Source organism: Clarias gariepinus, chromosome 9, assembly GCF_024256425.1.
Source record: "Clarias gariepinus isolate MV-2021 ecotype Netherlands chromosome 9, CGAR_prim_01v2, whole genome shotgun sequence".
Lineage (NCBI taxonomy): Eukaryota > Metazoa > Chordata > Actinopteri > Siluriformes > Clariidae > Clarias > Clarias gariepinus.
In genome coordinates this window covers 30,907,983-30,933,724 of record NC_071108.1, presented here as the reverse complement: position 1 = coordinate 30,933,724, position 25,742 = coordinate 30,907,983, and the positions used below count along the sequence as shown (strand labels likewise).

Sequence of the window (25,742 nt, the reverse complement as noted above, 5' to 3'; positions counted from 1 at the left end):
TACGATGTGTGTTTACATGCTTACAAGCATTTGATCAGACTATACTGTAGCATGTTCGGCATGTGCAAAGTGGTTCTGCCCACTGTGAAGCATTTAATCTGCTGGAAGATCAAGAAGAAGAATTTTTTTTTTTCTCTCCAACTAGGTTAGGCTTTCCATCTTTTTCGATAAATCTCACCTTTTGTGTTGTGATTGGCTACAAGAATTTAGTCTCAGCTATTATTGGTTAGATGCTTTACTATGTGTAAAATGATAAGTCAATCAGTGCTCCGTCCTCATACAGAGACACAGTGAGTGAAAGTCTGAAGTAAAGAGAAGAGCCGTTCCCACAGAATTTTACTGATCAGTAATGGAAGCTAAATTTCCCTCCTGGAAACTTGTCACATTACCTAAAGATATGAACAGGAAGTTGTTTTTCCAACAGAAGTTGTTCACGTTCTAATATTTACCTACTAAAGGAATTATTGAAGGTTCACATCACCCTGTTCATTATGATTAAAAATGCAGCTACATACTGTATATAGTTAGATATTAGGGTCCATTTAAACACCCCTTGTTACCCTTTACTTACTGGTACACTGTACTTGTTCAAACAGAGCAGGGATATGCATTGTTTCATCAAAACTAAATTAATTGATTAATTTCATAAGTGCTGCTTATCCCTGAAAACTTTGTGAACAAGGTGGGGTACACCATGGACAGGGTGTCAATCCATTTCAGAGTTCACACACAAACACACACTATGGACAATTTGGGAGCGCCAATAAGCCTATTCAGTACGTCTTGTGACATGTTGGAGAAAACCGGAGTACTTGGAGGAAACCCACCAAGCACAGGGAAAACATGCAAACTCCATGCAAACAGACCCCATGGTCGGTAATCGAACCCTGACCCTGGATCTGCAAGGCGACAGTGCTCAATAACAAAGTTTGAAAACTATATTTAACAAAAAGTCAATGTTGTGAGAGTTTTGTTCAACTTTGTTTCTATAATGGGGCGTAGACTTCCATTTTTGGCCTGGCCAAGAATAAAACTGATCAGTTGGCATTTTAAGCACTCAACTGCATGTGTGTCATTCAGTTTACCAAGAAAAATTTGTGAATAATTAAGAATAAATAAATGCACAAAGGGAGAGAGACTGAGTTACAGAGAGAGAGAGAGAGAGAGAGAGAGAGAGAGAGCATACTGTACACAGTGTATAAAGCTCAAAAGGCCTCATGAGGTTGAAGGCTCCATTAAGGCTCATTCTCTCCTAAAACTCGTCCTGTGAGACAGTAAAAAGCTTGCTCTTTCATGGTTCACATGAACTGACATTTTCTCGTTTCATGACCAATCCAAGCTTAAACCTGTCGAGCGTTTCTGTAATATTTAATATCCGACACAAAGCCAGTTCCCAGGAGAATTAAACCCGGTGATTGGATTTCAGAATGGCAAATTCCCATATGATTAATTGTATATTAACTCACTGTTGCCTAGAAACAGGAATTGATGTAGAGAGAGACTCTGCTAAGAGTTGAACCTTTTTTTTTTCCTAGCCGCTTCCCCAAAGGGCACTCCTATATTTGTCATGGTTGAACCCATATTCTTAGCGGCTCCCGCACACAAGTGCTTGACTGTAAATAGCCCGGTAGCTGTTTGCTTAATAAATGTGATTTCTCGGCGCTGCAGCCGCTCCTGCTCCGTGTAGGAGGATCAGACCTTTAAAGTGTGTTTAGATGGTTGTACACAAAACCCAGATGAAGAGAAGCTAGGGATCTAGGCACGGTGTGTGGAATCGCCTCTGTTAAATACCCTGAAAGTATTTGTAAAGAGTACAGTTAGTTACATTGATTGGGATGAGAGTGGGGCACATCTTTATCCTGTCCTAAACTTAGCATTGTGCGCTGCCTCCTACAGGCTGAAGCACTGCCATGCACCACCAATGTCCCTGACGTCCTAGGAAAAAATGACTTTTCTTTTGTCTTTTATTTATTGTTACATACTATGTAGGCTTAAGAGTCATATCATGCCAATACACTCAGACCTAGTCACTTGTTACTTGCATGCTGTTCTTTTGCACAATTATTACTATTTGCACTGGTGGCACTTCGTCACCTATGCCATATTATTATTATTATTATTAATAATAATAATAATGATAAAAATACATCCCCCCCACCCGTTTTGTTTTAACATTCCTCATGACTTCTGTAGGTTAGCATTGCTCAAGTAATTTTGGTCAGCTCTTACATTTATGCTGTGTTTACTACAAAGCTGCTTTAGTGTTGCCGTCCTCATTGTCACTGAATTTCTGGAAATTCCTTCAGGATCAATAATGTAGTATCTATCTATCTATCTATCTATCTATCTATCTATCTATCTATCTATCTATCTATATCTACAGATATCTACAGCAAATGTATATTTCTATGCTTTAAATCATGGTTAACCCCGGTGGGATTAAAACCCATTTAATGCCACCGGTCACAATTGTGACCACAATTTTTAAATCCAAATGATCACGGTAATTACAAACCTGTATTTATTGAAACCCAGTCTTCCATTCCTGCACAACTTTTTACGATTTCATCATGCATGTGTGGGTTTTCTTGCAGTCCCCAAAAAAATGCAGACTGGTGGATTGGCTACTCAAAGTTACCCTTAGAAAGCTAGTACACTTACTTTTTTTAGTGGTGGCCCTGGTGTTGACTGGATTACACTGTTTACACTGGTACAAATAATGCTTTCAAATGATACTTATTAAGGTATTTATTCTATTTTCCCTAAAGAAATATGAATCAGTATGATGTCCCTAATAAAAATCGACTCATAGACAGCAAACATGCATGTACGATGTTTACTTATGACAGCATATAAAAACAGTTTGTGCACAAACACGGAGGGGGAAAAAAAAAACTTCATCTGCCTGCAACATGAAAAACAGTTTAGCCAGAATGTGGACTGTGGACTTGCGATTACTACCTGGTCAACAACAATTTTTTTATTATATATATATATATATATATATAGCCTATGTATAATTTGTAAAGCAAAAGAAAAGGTGCATGATTGCAAAACAAGTGTTAAACAGTGAACAAATAATAAACTTTTACAATTACACAAACTACAGTACTTAATGGCAAAGACATTATTTTGTTTAGTGTTACAAGTTAATGGTCAAATAACTTTCATATTTATAGCACTCGTTTATGTTACACTCGTTATCACACTCGTTATGTTACAAATTACTAATTAGCCAAACCAAGCCTTTGTCCATTTTTTTGGACTTTGGGTCCATTTTTTTGGGGCAATGCTTCCACTATTTACACACAAATCAACAAACTAAAGCAAAACACATGAAAAAACAATAGAATATCATTTCATCTCTCTTTCAGGGTGAAGTTTTTCTTGAAATGTAAAAAAAAAAAGAAAAAGAAAAAAAAGTCTCCATTCATGAATCAAATAGCTGTTCTGAATCAAAACCCACCTGCACTCTAATACAAGTTCTTATGAAACAACAACGAATGTTACTTCAGTGTGCTGCAGCTTAGAGATTTTCAAACAAAGGGAAGCTGAAAACGAGGACGGGCAACAAAAGTCGATTGTTTCAATTCCAAATCCTGGACAAGACAAGACAAAAGAAAGACAGCGCTCCAAAACAGGAATCAAACAGCTGGAAAGCATGTAAACATGCTTACATGCCGGAGCTGTCAATGACTTCATTATGTTTGAGGTGTCAGAGTAAAAGTGTGTAAAGTGGCCTTGAGGCGGCGAGCCGTGGTGCACGGCCTCTCCCCCTCCGCCCCCCAACACCCCCGTCAGAGCCTACGAGTGCCGGGTCTCATCTCAGAGATCTGCAACAATTCATTTGCAACAATTACACTCGAAAGTGCAAGGAAGCTTTATTTAGAAGAGCCGATGGGTTGCGCAGCCTGTGGAATCCGGGGTGCCGTTGCCATGGCAACACGTAGTCAACACTATTTGGAGAGCGGTGTGCGCTTTTCCACGCTCCCACTTGGTCTGGCTGCGTTATTCTTGCATGCCCCTTTCACAGAACAGCCCGCGCCCTTTTTGCACTTGTGTACTTTATAAATCCCGCACTGCAACAGCGAAAGGGCAGAGCCGAGAGGGTTCTAACAGTGCGGTGCTGTTGAAGAATCGCACAGTAGCTGTAAGGTTGCGAAGCTGTACGGGTCAGAACATCGCTGATGTGGCTCAGAATACATGAAAGACAACGAGAGAAAGACGAGCTACTCGGGTTGTTCAAAAAAAAAAAAAAAAAACCAACAACGCTCGGAGGCTGACGATCATTAACAGTAACAGAAAGTAACTAGGACTTAAGTGTATGAAATATTTATCACAATATCACAGTTCTCCCATACTGTATCCGCCACAGTTTATTTTCAAAGAGCAGTGCAACATTATTTGCTTTGTATCAGTTAAAATACATTTTCAGTAGTTTCTTTTCCCTTATTTATACTGAAAATACTTAAACTCTCAAATTTAAAGGTTTTGATTTATGTGATGTAAATGAAAAGGTCGTTGATTAATTTTCTGAAACAGCAGCTCTCACAGCCAATTTGAAATAGTATGTACAGTATTTATTAATGTTCTCGTTAATCAGGGAGCTGCTGTCCATATTCCTCTCCTGAAACGTCTGGGAAAGTGAGATGTCTGTATCATTTTTAAAGCAGAAGCACATTCACAGTAACGAAAGCTGCATTTTTTACTCAATGAATAAAAACTTCAGATAATTATTGTTGTGAAATGTTCTGTAGAAAAACCCTTATTTTACATTTATGGGATGAGTTTTAGTGTCAATGCTAGGTAACAATAACACTTATTAAATCAATAAAAAATTGAATAAATAAGTAAATTAATAAAAAAGTAAAGTCCATTATGTAATCCTGCTATTGATTATTTTCCTAAAACAGTACTCTCCTAAGTTTATTACACCTTGCTTATCAAAACAGTATAGAAGCACTGATCTCTTTTAAAAAAAATAATACATTTTGCAGAATATTCTTGTTTTCTTAAACACTATGTATACCAACATACACCGCCCATGCACAATTTTTTTTTTTTTTTTTTTAAGATTGCACATGCCAATATTTTATTGGACTGTCTTTAGCTTTCTTTCCTGTGCGCATCTGCCAAATTTAGGCCGTTTTTTCAACCACGGTGCTTGAAGTTGGCGGTTCAGTGCTATCTTTGTATGGTTTATTCATGTGTTGGTCAGTTCTTAACCCAATTCCATTTCAATAATCTCCTTAGTTGTTTTCTTTGCTTGATGCGGACCTTCTGGCTGTTAAAAAAAAGAGAAGCTACTCAATGCATCAAGTTAGGGTTAAAATATATACTGTAGATTTTTTTGTTTAAATCCAAATGGCCCAAGCAGTTTAAGTACAACATCAACAGCAGAACTATTTCAGTTTTCAAAGACATATTTTCATGCCAGGGTATTTCAGATCTCTAAGTACAATCACACCCTAAAAAGCAGGAGTAGCTCAGCGGTTTGTGAACAGAAGCTAATATCCCCCACCTCAACTGCTGACCCTTAAAGCATGACCCTATGGCCCTTAACCCTAAATGTGCTGTACTTTGTAAAATTTCCTCTCTGAAGATAAATGACACTAATAATATTAAATAATCTTCACAAGCAGAGGATATAAACTCTTGTTAAAGTCCCCACTGTAATACCAAACTTCTATCACAACTTGTTTGGGTAACAAGTATTCATAAACAAATTCCAGCATGGCAACTATTTCCATGCCATTTTCACCTGAAGGACCAGAATGCCCCTTGGGAAGGGCTTCTGGGGGCATTACTGTGTATGAGTGTTAAAAAAAACTGACTTAGGAACAGGACCAGTTCTATAAGAGAATCTTATAACCCACACTTGAAATTTAACTTTAAATATTCAGGGGCCACATTGGCAAAAAAAAAAAAACCTCTTCGTCCATGACGGTGTGCCAATGCGAGTCTACATCTTGAAGATTACAAGCAATACTATATTTAGAGTTTTCAAGCTAAAATGGATAGCAATTTCATGACAACTATTCTGAGCAGCAGTAAGGAGGTGTTAGTTTGAAGCTGTTAGTTTCTTTTTAAAAACTTTCTGTCTCAGCAGCTACAGTATGAACTTACAGATATTTTGTTCATAGCTGCTGAACAGTTTGGGACAAATGTACAGCTTTTCAGCAGGTTTGAAGGCTAAATGTGAGATAAGGGATCTTATGGGTAACAAAATTACTAACTGTGTAGGATCTTATATACTGTACAATTGGCTACTAATTGGCATGAAGTCTCTCAACTTTCTCTCGCCGACTTTTACAGTGTAAATAAATAGATCGCTGCTATATGTCCGTGTCACTGGCTTGAACTCTGAGTTAGTGATATGATTTTGTTTTGTAAATATGGCTCCAGAACAATCAACAATCATATATCCTGGTGGTCTAGTTAGAATTCGCCTCTCATCGCTGTGGCCCGGGTTCGATTCCCGGTCAGGGAAAAAGATTTAGCGGCAGCGCTGGCTGAAACGGTTAAGGCTTTGGGTTACTGTTCGGAAGGTTGCGAGTTCAAATCCCAGCACAGCCAAGTTACTACTGCTGAGCCCCTGAGCAAGGCCCTTAACCCTGCTGCTCCAGGGGCGCTGACCCTGCGCTCTGAACCCAGCTTTCCAAATTAGGATGTGCGAAAAAATTATTTCATTGTGCTGTAGACTGTTATTGTCATTTCAACCATATACAGTTCAGTACATATATACAACATGAATCAACAAAACTAACTAGCTAACTAAGAAACCTAATTAGCTGACTAGCGAGACAAGACAGACTGACATTTTTAAATTAACAGAAAAACTATCTAAGTCCTATACAAAAGAGACAACATAAAGTGTACACGCAAACAAGAGCAATACATTTCAATACTTGGTGGGGATGAGGTAATGAGTTGAGGTAGTGCGAAGAGAAACAGTAACCAGTAAACAGGTAAATGTAAAGAGTATCTTATATAATCGATTGATGTGTGTGTCCTATACTAGCTAACTAGTATAGGACACACACCCCTCTGTAAAGGGGGGTGCGTGTGTGTGCTTGTGCCCTGCGATGGGGTTCCAGTCCCCTGGATTGTTATATGATCTAACACATCTCACAAAAAACAAACAAACAAACAAAAAACTGGCCAATACAGTTCAGCTGCAAGCGATGATGTTCTGTCCTAGCACATGCACATTCCAGACATTATGCTAAAATATGAATTTATAAAATAGGAGCATGTTTTTATCTCTTGTCTGGCTGCTTGTTTGGCAACTGTTGTTCAAAAACTAAAATTCCCAGACATAAAATCTGCTTGTCTCAGGCACCTAGGCTACGAATGAGCCCTGTAACGTACTGTTATGTATCTATACATGTATGTATGATATACAGTATGTGTGCATGCATGTATGTTAAACATAATAAATACAGATAGCAAAACCACTGAACTGGTAGTTAAACTCCACAGGCTTTGGTGGTAAACATCCTGTACACATCTATTTAAAAACACAAAACATGATGTGTGACCGTCATCTGCATTATTTCAAACGAACGTGAATATGCTGCGTATAATGCTTCAAGTACTGGTCTCGTTTCGTGAGCTACTCAAATTATAGAACAAACCCAATGACCGATTACAATGGAGTTGAATAACAGAGACATTTTCAGTGTTATTTAGCCCTCAGAGCATTATTCACGTGCGTGTGTTTCGAGAGCTCTTAAAATAATCTGCACTTATACAACACAAAACAACAAACAGCTTGGGAAACACACACCCCCACACACACACTGAACAGATTCTGAACTTCTGGCTTGGTTTCTTTCTTTCTTTCGTTCTTTTTTTTTTTTTTAAGCAAACAAAAGTAACATACTCTTTTTTTAAACCTCATAAAAAAAGTTGATCCATAGGAATGCTGTACAAATTCTTGCATTTTACTGTTTTTAAAATCCGACTCGATAAAAATGCTTCTCGTGGCGTTCCTGCTCAAGTCAAAATGCACCTACTAATGTAGGCCTTAACAGTGTGTTATGTAATGCTTAATCAGATCCCCCTCACTGTGTGTGTGTGCTAATGAACTTTTGCTTTGTGTATGTGTGTGTGTAAGTGCGATTCGTGTGGCGGGATCCTCCACCAGACCCAAACAGGTGGGCGCACTCGTTTAGGGGAGGGTATGAGGGATGCCGCTGATGCCCACCCACCTCCAGGCCTCCTTGTCCCTTCTCTTTTTTGTGTGTGGGAGAGAAAGAGAGAAAGCAAGCAAGCGAGCGAGCGATTCACTCTTTCAGCCTGAATTACTCATTCATGCCTCCCTGTTTCATCTTTTCTTTTTTTGGCCCTCGTCCCTGTTCTGTTCTTTCCTGAACATCGTTCTTTATATTTGTGCCTCTTAGTTAACTCTCTTATGAATCTACCTTCATTCTTCTTCTTGAGCCTTTTTTGGAAGAATTACGCATTTATGAATAAGGCATGGGCTGATGAGAGAAATTACGTCAGTATGTACAGTAACGGCATTGATGAAGCAAAGTGCACTCTGACCTGTGTTATGTGAAACATCTTCCACGTCCTCCTACAAGTAAACCGATAAACATAATTAACAGTATCTTTAATGATATTCATGAGCAAAGTGTTTGAAAATTCAAAAGCAATGTGCCATGAATTGGTTACCCGGTAAGGTATTTACTGTATGAGCGTGGAGAAGTGAAACGAGCCGAGAAACTGTTGTGCATTTGAGATCGCCTCAGGTCTGCAAGCACGAGGCACTAAAACACAAGTGCCAGTGTAATGCACTAAAATATCCAACGACAATACATAAGCTACTAACTCTTCTTCACCCTACATATAGCGAAAGACATAACAGTGGCTTCTTCATTCATTTTTAGGCATGCATTTTTTTGACTGGGGTTTGTACTGTAACTTTACAGTCAAAGTTCACCCCAATACAATTAATGCAAAGCAAAATGATTAGCTAAAGGAAAAGCTAATCTGTCTCTGGTTCATATTCAATGTCCTTTTGCTTTCGGTGAACTGGCTTTTCTTGTCAGGAAAGCTTTATTTGGTTTAAGTTTGATTTGACCGTTGCTTTGGAGTGATAAACTGGCTAAACAACATTCTTTACTCAGTATTATTTCTATTTCTATCGATGAATTTCTCTTTAGCGTGAAATTTCGTGTTTTCTCCATCCTGATCTTCCTAATCTCGTGTCCTGACCCTGCCTCCATTCTTCTCTTAGGTGCGGCTGATGTGTCTTCTCCTCGCTCCTCCAGCAGAGGGAACAGGGGGGTCTCGCTTGATCGACACCACAACAGAAGGGCTGAGACGCCGAGTGTCTGAGAGAAAGCGAGCGAGAGAGAGAGACAGAGAATACCAAAAGAGAGAGAGAGAGAGAAGGAAGGAGGTATGGAGAGAAAAAGCACGACAGATGGTGTTCACAGCTCTATTTCTGAGGCTGGACCTCTACCATGAGCCTGGTCCCCCTCCCCCTCTTCTTCTCTCTTACACTTGCTCACTCGTTCTATCCAAAGCCTTCCTCTTCCTAAATGAACCACTAACTGCCTCCACTCGTGGCCTTTCGCCGTCGCTCTTCACATCTCCTCCCTCACTCTTTGCTCCAAGTCCTTTAAATTATACCACACTAACTCATTCAGAACCCCAAAGCGCTGCTCTTTCCAACTCTCGTACTCCTCCCTCTCCGAAAGACCTGTTCCAACGGGCTGTCTGTCCCTCGTTCGTCTTGTGAGGCGCCGCATCGCTTGCTCGTCTGTGCTACAAAAAAAATTGTCATGTGATTGAATTACATAACCCAAAGCACATGCCAATTAGAATACCATCGTTGGCAAGTCTTTGATTCTCATCTTAATGAGATTAGAAGCAACATGGCACAGCGCTAACGTGCCATCTTCTTCCATTTCTTCTGTGCTCTTTAATGGGTTTATTGGAGGATTAGCTAGGTGTTAGTACGAGACAAGATTCGGCCTGGAAACTGACGCGTTTCCAAAAACATGTCGGCGCAACTTTAGCGAGAGGAATTCTTTCCAATGTCATTCACATTCAAATCCTATAAAGACTACCTGCACTGAGACAGGATTACACGCTAAATCGTAAACCCACGTCCCTTAAACTGGAGTGAGGGCCTAGATTAACGCTCTTCTCTATCGCTGACACAACACTTTAAATAAATCACTGGGTGCAAAACAAAACTGACTATTGTGCTAACCATGTGACCTCAAGCAGAAATCGTCACAGTGACTCATTATGATTCATTGCCATATTCGCATTTATCGCTGCCCTGAGCACTTAGTGGAGAAATGTGGTTACGTGGTTAAAGAAGGCCGGAGACAAATTGTTAATGTTTCATCATAAATGTGTTACACACTTATCAGGAAAATTAAGATTCTGTGAAGACGTACTTATACAATTTTTTTGTATATACACGACCCTCCATGAAAGGCTTAAACTATTACTTAAATGTTTCTAATATTATGAATAGGTCAAATATTTGATCTTATAATAGATTAAATTCTACATACATATATGACTATAGTATATTTAAGACACATGCACTTGCTAATATGTACTTTCTTATGTACATGCACATTCGCCCCTTATTCTTAAGGTGTACCAGTGTTTCAGCAACAGCTACAGGAAGATACAGTAAGAGTAATCCGAGTCCTGATACACAGCTCATCTTCGATCTCTCTCACTCTGAAGTTCCCACAACACTTTACACTTTCCTTTCAAGACTATATGTCGTGCACTTATTTTCTCATCCATTTGACTCTGCGTTTTTTTTAAAAGAGCTGCGTGGCCGAAGGGAAACCCCCGTTCTGAGTTCCCTAGGTAACCCTGGAAAGAGTGGGCTGGAGAAAAGGGGGCTGACTGCCTGTCTGACTCATTTGGAGGGAATCCTAAAACAGGACTCCTGCCCACTCTATCATCAAACTAATGTGCGCACATGAAGCACTGAGAATCAGACACCCATTCTTAATCCGCATCCGGCATCATAACACTCTCCTACACAAAGATATCATATATGTATGTATATTTATATATATTGGTATTACATCCCCTAGGTAGCAGGGAAACCCTGCTGTTTGTGTGTGTGCATGTGTGTGTGTGAGTCATACCTGTACAATTGATGACCCAGACTTAGTAAAGCTCAGAGTGCAGTTGGTGCTGATTAGCTTCGGTTGACTAACCAGCGCAACATGAGATGCAGATGGCTTGCTGAGTATGATTAAACTGCTATATGAGGCATTGACAAATGTCAGATTTTGTTTGAATGGCACAAATTACGCGGATCATCAGCAGCCACCTGCCCTCCTAACTAAAATATGAATGATTAACTTTCATTACTGCCTGGGCTACATTTACAGAACATTTAGCACGACGCATTGTATTAAATAAACTGATATTCTGATCTTTGATTAAGTATTTAAGTTAACCTGAGAGTTTAAGAGGGCGGCACCGTGGCTTAGTGGTTAGCACTCGTGCCTCCAGGTTCCGGGTTCGATTCCCGCCTTGGAGTCTGTGAAAGCATGGAGTTTCCTCTGGGTACTCTGGTTTTCTCCAAAGACATGCAGATTGATTTAGCTGGTGTTCCAAAATCGTGTAAGTGAGTATGTGTGTTTGCCCTGCGATTGCTTGGCACCCCGTCACCACACCATGTGCCCTAAGTCTTAAGTGCAACTTGCTTCCTTGAGATGGAGTTGATAAATATTTTGAGGATATCTATTTAAAAACCATGGACTGGAGACTGAGTATAATTACTTATTGTTTTTCGAGACCTGAATATAGCCGACACATAGGCGGCGGATAGTCCTGTAGTCTCTGTGATAGTTACCCACAGGATCTTGTTGCTAGATTGATACCTAAATATGTCTGAGCACTTGAGGGTTTCACCTTGCTCAAGAATTCAACAGTGGAAGCCCGGCAGTGTCCTGGCTTAAACCAGGGACCTCCTGATCACCTCAGCCACCAAACCACCCCTGCACCCAGCAAAACGAGTACTTCGTATGAAGCTGTCAAGGTACACATAGTGATTAAGATTTTAGTTGCACGTGTATCTCAGTGCTCGCTGAACTTAAGTGCTCATTCGTATGACGCTTGTTTCACTGTTCCACACTAGGCTCGGTGAATGCATGTCACCGTCGTCACTCTCTCAAATCAACATACTATTAAAATGCCATGGAGATATTTCGCCAGGTTATGTGTACTGTGCATTATAAAAGATGATGTATTAGTGCTCCTTGATATGGTATTAAGTACTTAATGTCACGTGGTATTACATATTGGTTTCGAAGCAGAGCAATATCGGTTCTGATGTTTCCCTACATGTAACTATTGAAGTGGCCTCTAGATGCAGCGTGTAATATCTAACAGCAGCAGACAGGGTCTGCTATTAGTAAAATCCTCTAAAAGTTACTGTAGCAGGCTCGCTGGAAATATTACCACTATACATTATTTATATTTATCCATTATTTCAGAGTAAAGTGTCTAACACCCTTCTGACAGCATCACTACAACTATTTTATCACGCTTTCACAAAGCGTCGACTGAATGACTTGTCATTTGGAACACGAACCATCGCAGTACAGTACGCACCATATTCCACTGCGACTCGACGAGTATTACTCGGCGTCTCTCGCTGAAGAGGCACTACTCGCCGCGCTGCTACAGTCACTGTTTAATTCTTCAATTATAATTGAGATGGAAACGGCTCAGAGGTTATGGAAACTGTTGGGGAACCGGGCCCACTTCACAGAAAGGTTAATGAACCCCACGGCCCTCTGGGAGATGGAGTATGCTATTAATTTGACAAACGTGGGAAATGAATGCTTTTATGCTTTTATTGACGGTGACCAGAAAACGGCCTTTGCAGGAATGAAAGGTTTTTAGTCTTGCTGGCTCTCTGCTCGCTGCCGCAAAACAATGACGCCGAATGCATTTGTTGGAAGAAAACTAAGTACATAATTGTTTGAACAGTAATTACAGGGCAAAATGTTTCTTCATTAATTCCGTTTTTTTTTTCATGGAAATCGCACAATGAAAACATGAAAACACAAGGGTATGAGTAACACCGGCATGTCCATGTTTTATGCAGCAAATGGGACATTTTTTCGCATTGATTCTTGCATGATATCACTGGTAGCATAACAGATTAAACTAAATGGATTGACAAATTTCAATCTGAAAAAAAAATTTCTAATAAAAACTGGTGATGTGAAATTCTGAGACCTCAGAAAAGCTTCATGAACTACAGATAGACTGACTGTGTTCTTTAGAGGAATATTAATTAGCCATTTGTTGCAGTCTATTAAATTAAGGGCCCACTGTGCTGCTAGTTTACCTGAATTTAATTTTACTCGTTTGTTCGTTGATGTTAGAACTCACGACTTGGTATTATTCCTGACTGTACGCCAGGGCTGGACTGAGGGCAAAACCTAGTAGTTTCAGATTACAGTAAGAACGCTGAATATGTATTTCGCCTCTGTTTTCCTGCCAATGCGTGTGTAGTTTGACATTTGATGCTGGCATGTTGCTATTTTGGTTGGGTGAAAGACACTTATTTTATATATATATTTTCATACTTGTGACTATTTTTAGAGTCATGACTTAATGCACTGAAGTTGCAGACCAGGACAAAATGGGGTGTCCCAAGACTGTTTACTGACATGCTTCTGTAAGTAAATACAATAAGATTATTTATTTCACATCACTCTGAAATTTTAATAAAGCATCTTTTACCTACTTTTAAAGAGCACTTCATCCATCACAACCAATTTCTTTTTGTTGTTGTGCAGAATAAACTAGAAGCAGTCACAGCGGTCTGAGTAAAGCATGCATCTGTAGATATAATATACTGTAGAACCAAAAGTACATGGACACCTTAACATTATACAGTACCTACAGTAGGTGCTTGGCTTTTTAAACATTCTAATCCAAAAACCATACAGCCATTAAAATGGACTTGCCCACCCCCCTACCCTACTTTGCTGATATAACAGATTCCACTTTCTTTCCACTAGATTTGGGAGTATAACTGTTGGGCTTTTTGCCTATTCAGCCATAAGATCATTAGTGAAGTCACAGGCAGTGGTATCAGGAGGCCTGGGGTCTAGATGGTATTCCAGATCATTCCAATGACACCTAATGGGGGTGGGGGTCAGGTCTCTGTGCAGGACACCCACTCCGTAGTCTTGGCAGAGCTTGTTCTGTACACAGAGTGATCATCATCATCATCGTGCTGGAACAGGTTTAGGTCTCTTAATTCCAGTTGAGGGAAATGCTCCAGCATACAATACAATCGTGTGCTTCTAAATTGGGGGAGAACCATATGTGGATTGCGATGATCGGATGACCACATAGATCCGGCTATAAAATTTTAGGAGTCTAATGCTTTGAGCACCACTGGTAAACTCACTGTGATTTATTTATTTATTTATTTTTTGTCTATGCTCATACCTCATCTTCTGCACAGTTTCTCGTTAATGCTTTAAAAATCTGGATTAGGCTGACATGTACTTTTAACCTGTGAATGATTTTTTCAATATTTTTTTCAAAAGTTACTATACATCATGGCATATTGTAGTATTCGCTATATTTATTTTACTGCAGTACGATTAAAAAATGCTATAGCTTTATTCTTATGGGAAAGCAGCTTTACAAAATATAAAAATCTGATATAAATCTTAAAATGTAAAAAAAAAAAATAAACATATACAATTCTTATTCGGTGTCCTCTCACAGCCTAAAGACATACCGATAAGAATAACTGGTACCTCCAAATTGCCTGTAGTGTGTGTGTATTTGTGTGTGCGTGTGAGTGTGTGTGTGTGTGTGTGTGTGTGTGTGTGCTTGTGCCCTGCAATAGACTGGTACCCCAACCATGGTGAACCCTGTCTTGTGCCCAGAGCCCCCTGACCCTGTATAAGTGGTATAGAGAATAATTGAGAGTGAGAGTAAGAGTATGCATTTATAGCATAATCAATCCCTAATGATCAAGCCAGAGATGACAGTTGCATGGAAAAACATCCAGAGTTGACGTGAGCAAAAAACGTTGAGAGGAACCAGACTTAGAAAGGATCATATCCTTATTTGGGGTCATATCAGATAGCACAACCATAAAAAAAAAAAAAAAAATCCCTTATATGTACTGTATGGTCAAACGTGCAGCTGTATAACAGGAAATGTGTTTTTGTCAACTTGAAGTTCGCTTTGTTGTAGTTACCAGCTGTTCACTGAAAACTGTTTGTGGCGATTTAATTCCTCAAAGTATTTGAGCGACTGCAGTTATAAACCATCATAGCAAAACTGTTTGTATCGAAAGCCATCTTTATTAGAGACATATCATCAAGTAGATACACTACAGTAATACCGGACCTTTAAAAATACACCAATAAATTTATTTACAGAAGCATTATTTATGTCTGCTTGCTATCTATGGCTCCCTGAGAGACATTAATAGGCCATTTACAATCCAGTACTCTTCAACTGTACTTTTCCTCTCAAATGATCTTCGTACCTTTAAATGTTGATGCTTGTAATGGTCATCAGTATGATCGCCGTGGTAACAATTTCACCATGACAACTCCGTTTCCATTTAAAGCTGCTGGATTCTATGCGAGTGCTTTTTTTTCCCCCTTCAGTTTCCTCCGAGGCGCGTCTCTACTACACGCAGCCCTCGCCACACCTTCGACTCTTTGTGTTTATTCTTACCTGTGTCTCGAGCTTTCAAGCTACGGTTCTTAACAAATCTCTTTTCTGAGAGACATTCTGTAACCGAACAAAACGGGTAGCAACAAGGAAAAAAGGAAGAAAGAAGGAAAGAAAGAAAGAAAAAAGGGGTGCATGCATGTTTGTGTGGTGTGAGAGCATGTCTGTTTGTTTGTGTGTGTGTGTATATAAGTGTGTGTATAAGTGTGCACACACAATGTTAGAGAGAGGGAAGTGATTTAATCCCCCCCAAAGGAGCTCCCCTCTGAACCCCGTATCGTGAACTCGCAGGCAAAACTCGTCGCCGTAGGCAACCCCACACACAATGTGCTGTCTTTTTAATTTCATCAGCTGTGAGAAATCTATACAGCGCACTGGAATTCTAGCACAGCAGCGCCAGGGTGAAAAAGAAAAACGAGAGAAACAGAGAGGGGAGACAGAAATAAACTTGAGCTGTGAGAATAAGAAAGTAATCTCTGAGCTCCAGTGGTGATAGCAGAGATCACATTGCATGGGTTGTGCTGAATATTTTTAACCGCAATCAAACAGACTTAAATGGGTTATTCTTTTGCTTTATCATCCACCAAGTAGTTTTCTCATCGCCAGAAGGATGCTAACTAGCCATTCCACTTAGTTTATTTGATCAGAAACCTCTCCCTCAAACTTAGGGCCAATATGTACAAAGCTTCAGAGGAATACTTAGAAGTTTTGAAAAAAAAAAAAAAAAGTAAATAAAGGGAGTGAAAGCGTGTAATACATTTCTCGGAGAACGTCTTAGTGAGAAGTGGGAGTTAATCCTACAAATGCATCTTGTATATAAAGGATGACACAGAGTAACCACACACCTTTTCTACAGTAAGAGCCAAAGAGGTACCTCATACAGTACATGCGCAGCCGACAAATCCGCAGCAACTGCTTGATGCTTTCGTCTCAGTATGAACCAAAATCTCTAAAGAATGTTTCCAGCACCTTGTTAAATCTATGCCATGAAGAAATAAGCCAGTTCTGGAGGCAAAAGAGGTGCGACTCAGTACTAGCAAAGTGTATTCTCAGTGATGTTGACCATGGCAGGGTTCAGAAGCTGCTGATCTTCTGATTTTCTCATTCAATAATTTTTAGAATTTACACAGAATGGTGTGAAAAAAAAAAACACACCGACTGAGTGGCGGTTCTACACTGATAAAAGTTGTTGAGAAGAGAGGAGAAAAACAGACTGGTCTGCGCTATCAGGAAGGCTATGGTAACTCAAATAACCACTCTTTACCACTGTGGGTGAGCGGAAAAGCATCTCAAAACACGTCACAGAACATTGAGGTGAATGGACTACAGAAGTACAAGATGTCACCTTCTACTTTGACTCCCCAAAACTTTGGACAAATGTTGCCTGGTCTTCAATTTTAACTGTTTCATACATACAAATAACAATTAAGAAACAATTAACTACCTACATTAATTAGCTACATTTTATAAGCCCCTAATCACAACGATATTGACCTGCTTAATTGATGACATCTAATTGCCCTCTGGATATCAACCTTAAATGTAAACCCTACAGCTGAGCCACTTACAGGAGGTCCTTAAAACTAAAATGTACACATTTACATCCATCAGCCATAAGAATGAAATCACCTGCCTAATATTTGGAGTCACCAAAGACCTTTGACCAGTTGAGGCACAAGATCTCTGAATGTATGCTGTTGTACCCAAAATTGGGTAGTAAAAAAAGAAAAGTACTTCTATGAGTAGTTTTACTGCACTATACATTTTACTTTTACTTAAGTAGATTTGTGAAAAAGAAACGCTACTCTTATTCCGCTAGATTCGGCTACACACGACTTGTTTCTTTTCTAACCATTTATTCTACACATGGCGCTGGTAGATCTAGTACTTGACTGTTTCACCAATCAGACACAGCAACAATAATCACATGACTCCGTTTGACCAATCAGCCACGGTAACAATAACCACATGTAGTCACATTCAGCCGGCATGCCTGGCATCATAAAAGCATGTTTTGCTTGCAAAAGAGCAGCTTCATACTGCGGTGTCTTCTTTATTTGCCGCAGTAGGAAGCTGTTTCATTAAATGTTGCAATGTTGGCACATCTAATTATTATAATCATACTATATAATATAATATAATAAATCGGACATTACGATTGAATCAGTTACTCAGTACTTGAGTATCTTTTCACGGGTTAACTACTTTAACTTGAGTAATTTTTTTGGCTTCTCTACCCACCTCTGGTTGTACCTGACACTAAGACATTGGCAACACATATTTTAGAACTTTTAAAGCTAAAGAGAGGTGGGGCACTATGGTCCAGACTCATTTCCATCCCAAAGACACTTAATCAAATTACGATCTGGGAAATTTGAAGGCCAAGTCAACACACTGAACTCTTTGTCAGGTTCCTCAAATCATTCCTGAACACATTTTTGTGGTGTGGCTGGGCGCAATATCCTGCTGAAAGAGGCCACTTCCATTAGGGAATACCATGATGTTTCCATGATAGGGTGGTACCTTGTTGGCAACAATGTTTAGGTAAGCAATGCGCACGCATGCGGCCATCAACATGATGTAAAATACAACATGATTCAGCAGACATGATTCATTCTCCCATTGCTCTATGGTCCAGTTCTGACAGTGGACGGTCTGCCGCTACCCTACGCAGGATGCTGTGATGCACTGTGTGTCCCGTCACCTTTCTACCAGAGCTAGCATTCACTTTTTCTGCAATTTGTGCTACAGTAGCTCTTCTGTGGGATCGGATCAGGTGGGCTAGTCATCCTTTCCCACTTGAACTAAAATGTGATGGTCAAAATAGATTAGACCATCTTAGATTTTTAGGCTGGGTAATTTTTTCCCCACTTCTGCCAAAACAACTTTAAAAGTGACTTTTTAACTTGCCTAACTCCTTGACAGTCCAGACTATAACAAAACAATAAATCTTCATTTATGTCATTCAATAAAATTAACATCAGTAGTTGATACACCACGGCTGATTGGTGTATATACCAGTCCAGGTCAGTCTGAAAATTTTTTTTTTTTTAATATTATTATCATTTTAATTTTTTTCTCTAATTTAGTCGTATCCAATTCCCCCTGTCACTAGGGGGCTCTCATATTAAGGCTACAACGATCACTCAGTCGGGAGGGCTAAAGATTATCATGTGTTTCCTCCAAACCATGTGACGTCACCAACTACATCTTTTCAAACTGCTTGCTCACGCACTATTGGAGGTGCCGTAACAAACTTGGACGACAGCACTTTCTGCTCCTTCCGCTTGCATAAGCTCTCAGACACCCCTGATTGGCCCACAATAAAGCCAAAATAAATGTGGGAGCACTAAGCACCTTTTATCCAATCCTGCTGAAAGAGCCTCTAGACCCTCGGCTACAGCATCATCCGGGGATCGAACCAGCAATCCCTGGATGATAGGGTGAGCACTTTACCACTGCGCTACTCAGGAGCCAACACTTTTTAATACATCACAGAAGATGTTTGGCTGTTAAAGCTAGCTTGTTGGGCAAAATGGGCGAAAAATCTCTAAAAGAAAATTGGAAAGAAAAGTCCAATTCACTACAGGGAAATCAGACTGTTAAAGTGTATTTTCTTAGCTCTAACATGTCATTAATCAACATAGCTAAGCACTGCCTACTTTCACCAGAAGGGACTTATTTGACTGTAACTGTAAACTGAACCAACTGCAGGCCACGGTTGATTTGTTCCACATCCTGGAAACAGCACGATTTACTGTAATCTTGCAAGACAGAAATCGCAACTTAGCTTGTCTAGGGCTGAGGCTGGAATGTTGCAAACGTCTCAAACTTTTTTTTTTTTTTTATTCCCAATACAGTGACTATATACTACTCAAAAAAAGTTGTTGGTGCTCATCGTTCGCAGACTGTTCAAAAGTTTGTTTGTCTGTCAGGCTGACAGAAATCAGTACATGGAAGTGTGTACAGTATAGACGTGCAGATAATGAGATGAGATGCACCTTCCAATGGGATTCGGGTAGTTGTGGATGGAGTCTGTGAGGCTTAGAACATCAGCTGGTTTACACCAACATGTCAACTTGAGGTTTTGTATTAATCTAAGGTACCTTTACCTTTAAGAGCGTTACTAAGATTAAAGACTTGGAGGAGTCCTGAAGGATCGAATCAAGTGTGACTAGCCATAGCTTTCAACCATGAATTATTACCGGTTTTATTTGTTTTTGCTTCCAATAAACCACCCCTGCATACCATTAGCCCTACACACTAAATATGTTAGCTGGGCTCATCATATTTGGGTTAAAAGCCTCCAGTTTTTAAGCGGCAGCATTAATGTGGCATCTGTGTTCATCTGAGTCAAGCTTCAATCCAGACGACGCGCATGTGAAACAGGTCTGTAGCCGGTTGGTGAGAAAACCAAAGGCACTGACTAAGCTTTGAACAGACAGCCTGTGTGTGTGTGTGTGTGTGTGTGTGTGTGTGTGTGTGTGTGTGTGCTCATAGTGGCTGATTTCTAGGGTGCAAGCAGGCCGACCTGCCGTGAGTTCTGCTACACCTCTGACTCACAAGACCATGTGATGCGAGACCCACGTAGCACTACAAAACTGAGAAAAGAAAACAGCAACCACAAGAATAAACAGAATGTACGCTGGATTATGCAGGACCTTATTGAGATGTACCTGCTTCTTAATCGACAGCTGCCATACAAGAATCCGTAATTCCTGCCCTCCCCCTTCATTCATCAGTTCGACTAGAGTTTCTCGGCGCCCCCTCAGTGGATGGTATTCCTCGACGGCCCTCGCATCTCTCGCTCTCTTTCTCTCCTCCACGTTCGCTGTATCCCTCCCTCCTCCAAAGTCAGCAGTCTGTTTAATCGTGCCAGGAATGACCAGCTTATGCAAGAGCAGGTAGGCAGCAATCAACCCACACCAGGCTCCTACTGAGAATCTCTCAGCTTTGCTCCCTCTCTTCTGCACTATTTTGCTTCCTTTGCTTTCTTTTTTCTTCTTCTTCTTTTTTTTTGCTGCACTTCTTCCTGAAGTTACACGCACTAATTTTCCCACGCTCGCAACCGTCCTTTTATCAATGCCCATTCCTCAGGATGCCCTTTCACTTTATCCCAGCGTTCTCTCTTCATCTTTTCCTACATCCGCAAATCATCCAGCTTTAGAAGGTGGCGGAGAAAAGAAGATAAAACAGACAAAAAGGATAGCTTGAGAAGGGGTTACATTGTCTGGGGCTCAGAAACCAGGATTTGAAGCACAATGCATTGTGGGGGCACGAGAGGAGATCGCGTCTTACAGAGGAGGGGTTAACGTGCGAGGCTGTGGAGCAAACATGGATCTGCTCCAGTCGGCTCACCAAAGTTAGCAGGGAGGGTTTTTTTTAAATAAAATTTTATGGCCTGTACTCAGGATAATGTAGGATGCCACAGAGGCTACTTTATGATGAGTGGAGATCATAGGAATTAGGAGTTATAAAACTACTGGTTATCTTATTATCTTGTTATGGAGGATTTTAAAGGTTAACTCACATAATCTTTATTAAATAAGCTGTAACAGAGAAGCTCATGCACCCTTCTAAACCTCTCTCTCTCTCTCTCTCTGAGCCATTCTTAGTAAGTCTTACTGGCAGACATGCAGTTATAAGAAAAAATATCAGTGGTACAGTAGCTGTTGTAAGCATGATGCCTGTGTGACAACGAATGAAGCACCAGTCAATCCTCTCTGTTATGGCACTAACAGAACTACTGAGTGCTGAAGCGAACTGAACAGCTTTTGCAGCTTATCAATAATACAAATAAATAAATAAAGCTGACAACTGAACCCACGGGGATTTAACTAGATGCTTGGCAGGCTGTTATTCTATCTTAGTTGTTTTCACACTTGCATTTTTTTTCTGTATGCAGGCTCATTTTACCTGAGATTTCTATTTTATTTTTTTGTATAGTTGGTCTGAAAAGTCTGAAAGCTGTTTTTAAGTCCGGTACCAAATTAAAATTTTTCTTTTAAAAATGTCTATCTGGGGCTCCCTTTCACCAAACCGTCGAAGCAATCTGCTAACAGGTACACAAATGTGCGATCAATTCAGGATTCAGAAGTAATCAGATTTGAAAGCAAATCTCTTGACTATGAGGCCCTTTCTGAAAGCCAGAACTTCCCTGGGTGTGGACAACGTCGACACAGTGGTTAAAGGATCAGGCAGAAGATCAGAAGGTGTTACACACCAAGCTGGCAATGCTGGACCCTTCAGCAACCCTTCAACAACCCTTCAACAGTCTGTTCATATACCGTTAAACAATCAAGTATGATTGTACGGATAAAAGCATCAGCCAAATGAAAATGTAATTACAATAAAAGATGACAACTTTAGTATCAGAACCAAGTGTGAAAACACCAGTCATGATGTCTGACAGGGTTAAAAACAAACTGGTCCAGTTTTGTGCTGATCGTCCATTCGTCATACATTGAGTAACGTTCATAGTTCAATACAGAAAGTACACCGCGTATGGGATTGGTAATGCATAACTTGTTCACCTGCAAATGTCAAAATTGGGATTTGTAATTTTTCCTGCATCTAGCTCTACTTTCACTTCCCACCCACAAGCTAGCTCTTCTGTCAGCTGGAAAGGGTGAGGGTGAGCACATGCTTCCTCCAAAGCACATGAAAGCCGACTCTATCTACTGGGCGGCTGGATATGCTTTGAGGAAATCTATAACTACCCTTTTTCTAGTCATGAGGTCACACATGCCGAGGCTATTGTTGCACTGATCCGCTGCCACCCCTACGATCAAATGGTGGCTGAAGCAGCAGCAGCGTCGGGATTAGAAACACTTGACTCTCAATCATCCAGACTTTGCCCTACTTTTGAGTTTAAAAAAAAAAAACTATCAGGTCCTGGTGCAGGAAGTGGGACTGATTGTAGCACACCAGGGGTAAATAATCATCTGGATATTAAATATCTAATAGGGTGTGTAGTGATGCTTTTTGTAACTGTTTTTTATTGCTGGGATGCTGGTTCACGTTTCAGGTTTATACCACCACCTACTGTACAGATGTAACATCAGTTCCCCCCAAAAAAAAGAAGAAAAAAAAAGCTCTATCAGGTGGGGTATGAGGTGAGAATGTCTAGCTCGGGTCAGCCCACTCTGCAGATTTCACTTTCAGGATTCAGGTGACGTGAATCCTACGCTCTCTCTCTCTTTCTGAAGTGTGTATGAGTGTGTAGGGTGAAGCCAGGCTACACCAGCAGGAAGCTTCTCCCTTTACCTTGCTGTGGCAACAGAAGCTGCGTTCATCGTGAGGAAAGCAGTCGTTATAGCGATGGTATGACTTTGGCAGGCTCTGTAAGGCGAGAGAGCGATATGCGTGGACGGAAGATGGAAAGGAGGATTATTATTATTATTATTATTATATAAGAGAGAGAGAAAGAGATCACAGTAACCAAAGCAGCCCACATTGCAAACGGAGAATCACAGTGACAAGCAACATGTGGTAGCAATCACAAGATCCCAGCCTCGTTACGGGCTACACAACTGCACAGCAAACAAAGACACACACCAAAAAAAGAAAAAAAAGACAAAACAATTCCCATGACAAATCGTACATCAAGGCTGCATCCCTTTACATTATAACTGTAAAATGGTCACAAGGAACATTACCGGTACCTAAACACCACTCCTGTACCTTTAAATAGATTTAAGATGAAAGGTAAACTCTAAAGGTACAAAAGGCTTCACACTGATTGTGCTTTTTTAGCAGATCCATGCAAAGACACACTTGCCTTGCACTTGACCCTGGAGTGTATGTGTGTGTACATGGGTGTGCATATGGAAGGAGTGGCAGGTCAGTGACCTGTACACAGCAGCACCTCTGAGTACAGCTGAGTGAGACAGAGAAACCCCCCTCAGACTGCAGAACACCTCCAGATGGCCTTCCATGTTAAAGGCCCATTGTCAGATGTGCTGGACCTGCCATCGGGGAAGGACCGTAATACAAACTGCATGGAGCGAGACTGAGTGTGTGTGTGGGTGTGTGCGTGCTTCAGCTCAAGTAGCCCCCCCCCTCCTCGTTTAGCATTTAGCTTACACAAAGCTACAAAAATGTTCCACTTCAGGTTAAATTCATTCACAAACAAAGGAGTGTCCTTTAGGGTTTTTTTTTATCTCTCTCTCTGCAAATGGGAATATCATATCCGAGAACTTTCCATTCATGCATATATCTCCTTAGACTGTTGAAACACACAACTCATTCTGTAAGATTTTGTTTTCGTAATTTGAAGGTTCCTGAACAAAACTAACAAAGACTGAGTGTGGAAGAAATCCCAATTAAGCTGCAGCTCAAGTGTGCTGAGAGTGATTGACACTGACAATTTACAAAGTTCTATGAAACCTGTGCAAGTTCACACATTTTCTGGTCTCCTAAATATGGAATTAAAACAGAATGGTTTAAGAAGAAAAAAGAAAAAAACTATTAAGGATGAGAAACAGACGTGTACGGCGCCCACCCTCTCTGTCTGAGATACAGGTGGCTCTCGAGGTTAGTGGCACTCGGCGGCAAATGAACTACTCGGCTGGATTGTTTTCTGAACACGAAAAAAACAACAACAATGGCTACGCATATGTTAGTAAATCTGTCCGTCTGGGCGTTAGCGCGTTAGTGGAAAAGCGAGCAGCGACGCAACAGAGAGAGGAAGCAAGAGGGCAGCAGCGCTCATCATTAGTGGGGCTGAAGCGCACTCCGCGTACCTGCAGCCCATATGTACACAGATGTTCCTCCGGCAAAGTGTGAGGCTCTGATGGGAGGGAGGGGGAAGCGCACCACATGCATGGGTGAAATAAACACTTGTCAAAGAAGATGATTGATAATTCACAGTTTATCATAATTATAATTTTTTAATGAAATTCAACAGCACAACAAGCAATAAATACAAGAAAAAGATTTATAAAATTAATTTATTGATTATATTAAGTTTTAAAAGATTGTAGCATCTGCAATGGGTGAGTGATTCTAGGGAAGGTCGACACGATGGGTGAGGATGAGTTAATTAACCCTGCATTCAAACACCCAACTCATTACTGTAGCTCCCACACAGCATAATCCCACTTTTAAACTGGAGTGTTTTGCACCAAATTTAAAGCTGTAGTGTTTATTCACCTGGTGTTAATTCAACACTGCTTGTTATTAACACTCAACACTGGGGATTTTGCTCGTAGAAACCACTATTTTTGTTGCACTTATGCACTCCAGACTATTCCCACAGTAAACAGTAGCTAAATTGTATATAGAAAACCGTATCATTTTTACACACTATTTTTCTTAAAAAAAAAAAAAAAACACATCACAATAAATTACTCTACTAATTATGAAGTTTAGGGGTCATTTTTTTCTAAAGCTTGTCTTAAAAAAGAGAATAATAAGTTTCTCAGAAATACAAATGGTTCGTAATTAGGCCAAAAATAAAGCGTCCAAACTTTTCTAAGTGGTCTAAATTTTCTAAATGATAAAAAAAAAAAATTGTGTACTTTATTTAAATGGCTTGTGTAGTCTGTTACAATAATGTTAAGTTAGAAATTGATGCTTTAAGTTTGTTAGATATTTGGTTTGGTTTTGTTTCTCGCTTTCGGCCAAAACACAGTATTTGTGCAGATTTATTTATTTTTTCTTATGTTGTATATATAATATATAAAAGTTGTGTGGCCAAAGAAGCTCCTTCTGAACTTTATGCAACATGGAAGTGACCGATCTTGCTTCCCTAAAAGTTTGATGTTGCTAACTTCAGCTGAGATGATTTGATATGTGCCGCAAAAATGCCAATTTTTCTTATGTAGAATATATAAGAATGTAGAATATTTACAAAAAACGAGGCATAGATCAGGAGATAAGAAGCGTAGTTTTTTTTTTTGAAAAATTTTGTTACATGAACCAATCTGAAGCTTCACTTTTTCACTTCAGTGAGACAATTTTTAGCACAGAGACCATGTTTTTAAATATTTTATAATAAGTCTGTATCGAAGAAA

At 40.0% G+C, this 25,742-nt stretch overlaps 1 protein-coding gene across 1 annotated transcript in view; it reads right to left on the bottom strand.

Annotated features, from left to right (window-relative positions):
• The window catches only part of LOC128530713 (phosphatidylethanolamine-binding protein 4), a 100,454-nt gene that overhangs the window by 18,652 nt on the left and 56,060 nt on the right, over nucleotides 1-25,742 (bottom strand). The gene's annotated exons all lie outside the window — the stretch shown is intronic.